Consider the following 6,892-nt stretch of genomic DNA (forward strand, 5'->3'; position numbering starts at 1 on the left):
GTGTGAACTGCTGACCTCTGAGCCTTCAACCCTTGACTTGAACACTTCAAATAGACCTCCAAGCCATGTGAACTTGTTGGACAAACCTCAAGGCCTTGATTCAATGAGAAATTCCTTTGCTTGCTTAGTTGACTGATCAGGAGATTAGTTTGACCTGGTTCTTGATTGCTTGCTCTTGAGGCAACTGGGAACAATGCAATGCTATGCAATGAACCATGACATGTTATGGCCTAATATGAAAATGTATGCATAATGATAGGTGCAAATTTGAGGTGCTACAGCATAAAAGAGACCCGCTAGATCGACGTATCTAGGCAAAAGTAAGGGCATCCCGGCGAACCAAAAGGGTTCGGGCAAAAATTAGGGATATATAAAAAAAAATATACACCCGGCAAGTCGAAAACCTGAAAAGGCGGCTTGGGCAAAAAAGGGTATCCTGGTGGACTGAAAACCTGAAAAGGCGGTCCAGGCAAAAATTAGGGATTAAAGCGTATGACTATGTCTCGTTCTCAGTCAACTTTCATCCAAGTTCGAGGGACTGACCAAGCCAATCACTTCTATCCGACAGCAAGGGATGAGATGCTCGAAGACATAATGACAGTAGTAGGCTTAAAATCAATAGGACTTCTTCCACATAGCTTTCTCTTTGTTTTCGACAATTTCCTCTTACTAGGATTTCTGTCTCCTTGTACACAAATTGCCTGTTTATAGGCCTCCTTTCAAAATCAATACAACCCTCTTTCAAAAAAAAGATGCTTTTGTTTTTACTTTTCTGTTTTGGTTGCGTAAATGTCCATTGATTTAATTTGAATTAATATGTGCATTTGAATATGACTGATGTTTACCAAAAATACATGCATAGAATAGCAATAGCAATTACTACCCGACTTCAGGATCAAGGAAAAGGTCTAATCATGCTTCCAATGAATCCGCTACCAATTCTCTTCCCCAGCAAGCCTGTTTTTTTTCCTCAGAAAATGGCAGTATTCCCCGGCACAGCCAGCTATTCCCCAACAGAGGTCGGCATCGCCAGACAGGCTGATCATCTCATCCATCTCCAGCCCGACTCTGCTGAATATTTCCACCATCAGACAGAAATCAAGCATCCCCAGCCGAGAAAGGGTCATCGTTACAAATATCTCCAATCAGTAGATGGGGATTTATTTTCCCCAGTAGAGTCCCCAAGCAGAACTTCTCATACGCATAACTCATTCATTACATCATTTCACAGCATACGCATGCATACAACATTCGCATTTATTTTAGCATAACACGAAACATCTCATACATCATGACATAGCATGAAGCTAACTTTTCTTTGCAGGTTATTTATCCTCCTGATATAGTCAAAATAAAAGGTTCATTCAGACAGACACCTTTATCAATCACATTCAAGATTCAGATACATATTTCAAATACAGTTCATGGGAACATTCATTCTGACAACACTTCGATATCCTCCTAACGATGGCATCTTTAAGCCCATCCCAGACATTTATTGCAAGTACAACATATACAGGTTTTCAGATACAGCCTAACGTACGGTTCATTCTGATTCAGCCCAACATATGACTTCTTCAGCAACTCCAATGCGGTCTAACGTACGACCCATTTGGACCTTCAAATCCTCAGATGCTGCCTAGCGTACGGTACATTCAGGGGTGTAGTCTAGCGTACGACTACTTTCTTTTTCAGATGCAGCCTAACGGACGGCTCATTCTACAACTCGGATACGATCTAACGTACGATCCATTCTGAACTTCAACAACCCCAACGCGGTCTAACGTACGACCCGTTTGGATCTTACAACCCTCAGATGCTACCTAACGTACGGTACATTTCTGAAGTGTAGTCTGGCGTACGACTACCGCTTTCATCATCAGATGCGGCCTAACAGACGACTCATTCTGCGACGGTCTAACGTACGACCCGTTCGGATGTCCATCCCCTCAGATGCTACCTAACATACGGTACATTTCTGAAGTGTAGTCTAACGTACGACTACCCCTTTCGTCATCAGATTCAGCCTAACGTACGGCTCATTCTGCAACTCAGATACGATCTAGCGTATGGTCCATTCTGATCCTTTATCCCCAACAGCATATGACACACTCCGACTCCCCAGCGAAGTCGGCAGCCTAATGGATGACTCATTATACGGTCTAACGTACGACCCAGTGTGGCACCCATGTCTTCAAATTGGCCTAATATACGGCGCGATCTGAAGCTTTCGTCATCAAACCTCCCGGATGGCATCTTTAGGCCCATCTCCATCAAGACCAACTGTCGATTCTCAAGTGCAAATTTTTGGGGCATTCTAGTGTTCAATAATCTTCCACCTCCAGACCACGAATGGCATACACGCCATCCTAACTCTCTCGGTTCAAGAATATTGAACAGGGGCAGCTGTCATACCCCAAAAATTACCCATCATTTTTCCTAAAAAAAAAAAAAAAAAAAAAAAAAACGAAAAAAAAAAACGGAAAAAAAAAACGAAAAAAAAAAAAAAAAAAAAAAAAAAAAAAAAAAAAAAAAAAAAATTTAATTAATTAATTAATTAATTAATTAAATAATTAAAATAAATAAATAAATAAAATATAACAAATTATTTTGGACTTGGGTCTCCCTCATTCCAAGCCCATTACCCACGAAATTAGTCTATAAATACTGAAGTTTTAGTAGGGGAGTGACTTGGAGTTTACACTGGGAGATTTACTGGAGAAAGAAGGAAGAGAAGCAAAACACTCTGAGGTTTCCTTGGAACAAAACCTTGAGGAAAAAGAAAGAGAGAGAACAGAGAAGGACGGATAGAGAGTAAAGAAACCCTGAAGGCAGCCCATCTGCACCGAAGCCATCGCCGTCCAATTCCCGCTGCCTAACTTATTCCGATACTACAAGTGGTCAATCCCTTCAACCTTGAATTGGCAAACAGGTTTGCGTATCTCTATTGTTTATACTTTCAATTGGCCATATCTACATATATAATGCATCATGATTAAATGTTGATATATAATTTGCTTTCGTATGGGAATTTAAATATGCCTGAATACCCTGAATGTTTGACCATGTTATTCCTGTGATAAAATGCCATAAAATTCAAAGTTCCTAACATGGGGCTGTTTTCAAATTCAAAATCCGTGGCCTTCGCTAGGCGAGGCAGAGGCGAACGAGACAGTACCTGATTCTTCTAGTCTGTTTTTTTTATGTTTTTATCATAGCCATGCATTATTTATCCTATCCTATTTATTGTTGTGATATTTCTCCGGTGTAATCTTCGATTGCACCCTGATTTGGTGTTCTGACATGTTTCTTTTTTTTGAGTTTCGTAAAGGTTCACATATCCCAGGAAAAGGTTATTGGCTAGGTATTCCACTTTATTTGTGGGATACCCTTGTGGAGTTTCACCCTAAATTAATTTTTTAATGTATTAATTTCTAATGTATTAATTTTTTATATATTATTTTTAATAATTTTAATGTGGAGTTTCATCCTAATTATATAATTAATTGTAAAACTTTGCCTTTGAATAAGTGATCTTGGACCTCTCTTTGTTGCCTTACGATTACGATATTACGGTCATGTCCCGCGAACGTGGGGATACCCTTAGCAAAGACCCTTCGGTTAAATCATCATAAAATAAATTATAGTCCCTCGGATGTTGCCTTCGAATATACAACTTTGTCCCTCGATGACCCTCCGATGTTGCCTACGGTTAAATGATGATAGTCCCTTCGAATGCTAAGGTATCCTCATAACAGTTGCCTTCAATGACCAATCGATGACCCTACGATGACCCTTTTACATCCAAAGGATAAAACTACTTATTTCTCAATAATAAGGACAGTTTTACCCTCATAAGGATAGGAAATGCCCGTAAAGACCTTGGGTCGGTATAACTCTTAATTGCTGGCTCACAACTTAAAACATTTTTTTTGCACCTCACACCTTTCAAAATGCCTTTAGAAAATCACCACTTGGTATACATTCATACTAGAATCATTACCGAGTTATATTTTTCTAAACAATTTTCAAAACTAAACGAGATAATCACTTTGTATACATTCATACAAGAATCATTACAAAGTTAAATTCTCTTTTCAAAACAATTTTTCTAAACAATTCACAAACACTTTTTTTTTAGACAAAAATAATATAAGTGATCGAGCAATTAAGAGCCCATGGATAACCATGGATACAAAGGGTGCTAACACCTTCCCTTTGTATAATGTACCTCCCGAACCCAAAATCTAAATTAAGGTTTTTCCTGTTCTTTTCCACCTTTCCTTATTGGATAAAAGAAAAGTCGGTGGCGACTCTTGCTAACCGCGACATTGCGATTAAAACCACAAAAAAGTCCAGTTCACCGTATGACACTATGTCTTGCTTTTGTAGTCATTGGTATGGTCAGATAATCTGTACAGAGAAAACACATGATAAATTTATTACTTAAATAAAGAATAGGTAGTTTACAAATACGAAAAACATTGAAAATAAAATTCTTACTTAGAAATTCAAAGTACAATGCTGAATTTAAATAACGAAAGGGAAATAACAAAATAACTAGGATGATTGTGAAACACCCGAATCACTAATCGTCACGATGCTTGAAGGGTGGGAAATGACCCATAGCTACAAAGGTTTCCATCATATCTTGATCTTCTCTAATCCAAGTAGCTCTCATCTCATATTGTCTATGAGCGATCATACAAATTTTCTCTTGAAAATAGTTTCCCATAGACAACTGTGATGAAAACCATTGTCTAAAATTTTAAGGTGGGAGGTGTTCTCTTGAATTGTTGAAAATTTGTTGAAAATTTATACAAAGCTGGGAGAATTTGTGTAGATGTTGGGCGAGACATAGGTGGCCCAATATGCCATACCAATTGCAAATTCCTCCATTTTTTGATGGTGATCCAAATCTTGATGTTGTGCATGATCTTTTGGACGATAGGATTCATCATGAGCTCCTTCTTGCATTTCTGCTTGCGTGCCTTATTGCCCGTGACCTTGATTAGAGTCATTGTAGGTTGTCATTCATCATCTTCTTAACTCTCTACTCCAGCTAATTTGTATAACTTATTATTGATATAAAATGGCTACAAGAGTGTTGTGGTACATCTACCATAGTCTTAATATTTTCTGAAATTAATCGCCCGACATTTATTGAGTCATCATGAAGCATTACCATAAGAGACAAAAATCTTTTAATAATTAACTTTGAAGTGCTTGATAACGCCTCTAGAGTTTGCACTATAAATGATTCTCACGCCTTAGGAATCGAGTGCATGTCTGTTGTACAAGGTCTTTGTTTGGTTCCATGCCTGCCATAATATTTTGCCCTAATTTTGAACAACTCATCTTTAATTTATCCCCACCTTTCCTATGATATGTTGCATATGCTAGCTCTTCGGTGTTGTACTCCACACTATTATGAAGGACGTAAATTAAGTAAAGTGTTAATATCATTAACACTATAATCAATGATCTTACCTCATACATAAGTGAAAGTAAAGAAAAACAAGAAATGAGGGTTTTAATTGTTTTCACATGATTTAAAAACTTTTGCAACATCACACACACAAAATAAATACTAATAACATAAAGAATTTAGCTTGGTTCACTTGAAATTCAAAGCTACTCCAGTCCACCAGGCCAAGGTGATTTCGCCTTCAATAAGGACTTAATCCACTAATCTTAACAGATTACAAAATACATCTAAGAGTTTAACAACCTCTTAGCCCTCTCAAGTCTACAGACTTAAACAAGTCACTTGAGGAATTACAAACAATTTCAGGAATACAAGTGTTTGACTAGGTGCTTCTAGATATGCAGTATAAACACACTTTAAGAACGATGAAACACGACCACACAATATTGAGCAACAACTCTTGTATGGAAACTATTTCTTACAACAATGATAGTGAAAAATGTTTAGAGTATAAGGATGTTATTGTGTGAATGTTGTATCGTTGTATATGAGTTGTTTTTTTCAGCAAGTTGTAAGGAGACCTTTATATATCACTTTAGATGATACCATTGGGGGGCAATCAATAAAGATTTTGTGCCAGCTATGGGAGTTAAAGGTGGTAACTTTCTTGTCTTTTCCATAGTAGTCTTGGAGCATAATCCATTGTTTCCTTAAAAGGAATTGTACTATAATTTGAATACTTCTAGCGTAAGTTTCTGATCAGGTAATATATGATGGCGTGTTGAGCATGTATCAAATTGAGCATGATCAGAATCTTCAAAGTTAGAGTCTTCAAATATTTCTTGCAGTCTTCAGATATCTCTTGCAGAGTCTCCAAATGTCTCTTGCAGAGTCTTCAGATATCTCTTGAAGTCTTCAGATATTTCTTGCAGTCTTTAAATATCTCTTGCAGAGTCTTCAGATGTCTCTTACAGTCTTCAGATATCTCTTGCAGTATTCGGATATTTCTTGCCGGTATCATATATCTCTTGTAGAGTCTTCAGATGTCTCTTGCAGTCTTCAGATATCTCTTGCAGTCTTCAGATATTTCTTGCAGTCTTTAGATTTAGAGCTTGAACTTCAGAGTCAGATTCTACAATTGATTTCTCCTCAGATACATTTTGTTTAGAGTCATATATGATTTCTCTGTGATGAGTCAGCTTTTCTGGACTAATCAGATGCCAAATATTTGTTTCTTGAAGATCAGAGATGACTTATCAGAGTCATTTTAACTTATAATCCTGCACACTTAAGAAAAATTGTTAGGGTACCAAATTGTTTCATTCTTTGTTATCATCAAAACTTAGAGATATATTGCATAATCAAAATATTGTTCTAACAATCTTCCCCTTTTTGATGATGACAAAACTTAGAATTTGATGAAACAATAAGTACTTTCAGAGATACAAAGAAATGATCAGAGTC

This window comes from Lathyrus oleraceus, chromosome 4 (assembly GCF_024323335.1).
Source record: "Lathyrus oleraceus cultivar Zhongwan6 chromosome 4, CAAS_Psat_ZW6_1.0, whole genome shotgun sequence".
NCBI classification, from domain to species: Eukaryota; Viridiplantae; Streptophyta; class Magnoliopsida; order Fabales; family Fabaceae; genus Lathyrus; species Lathyrus oleraceus.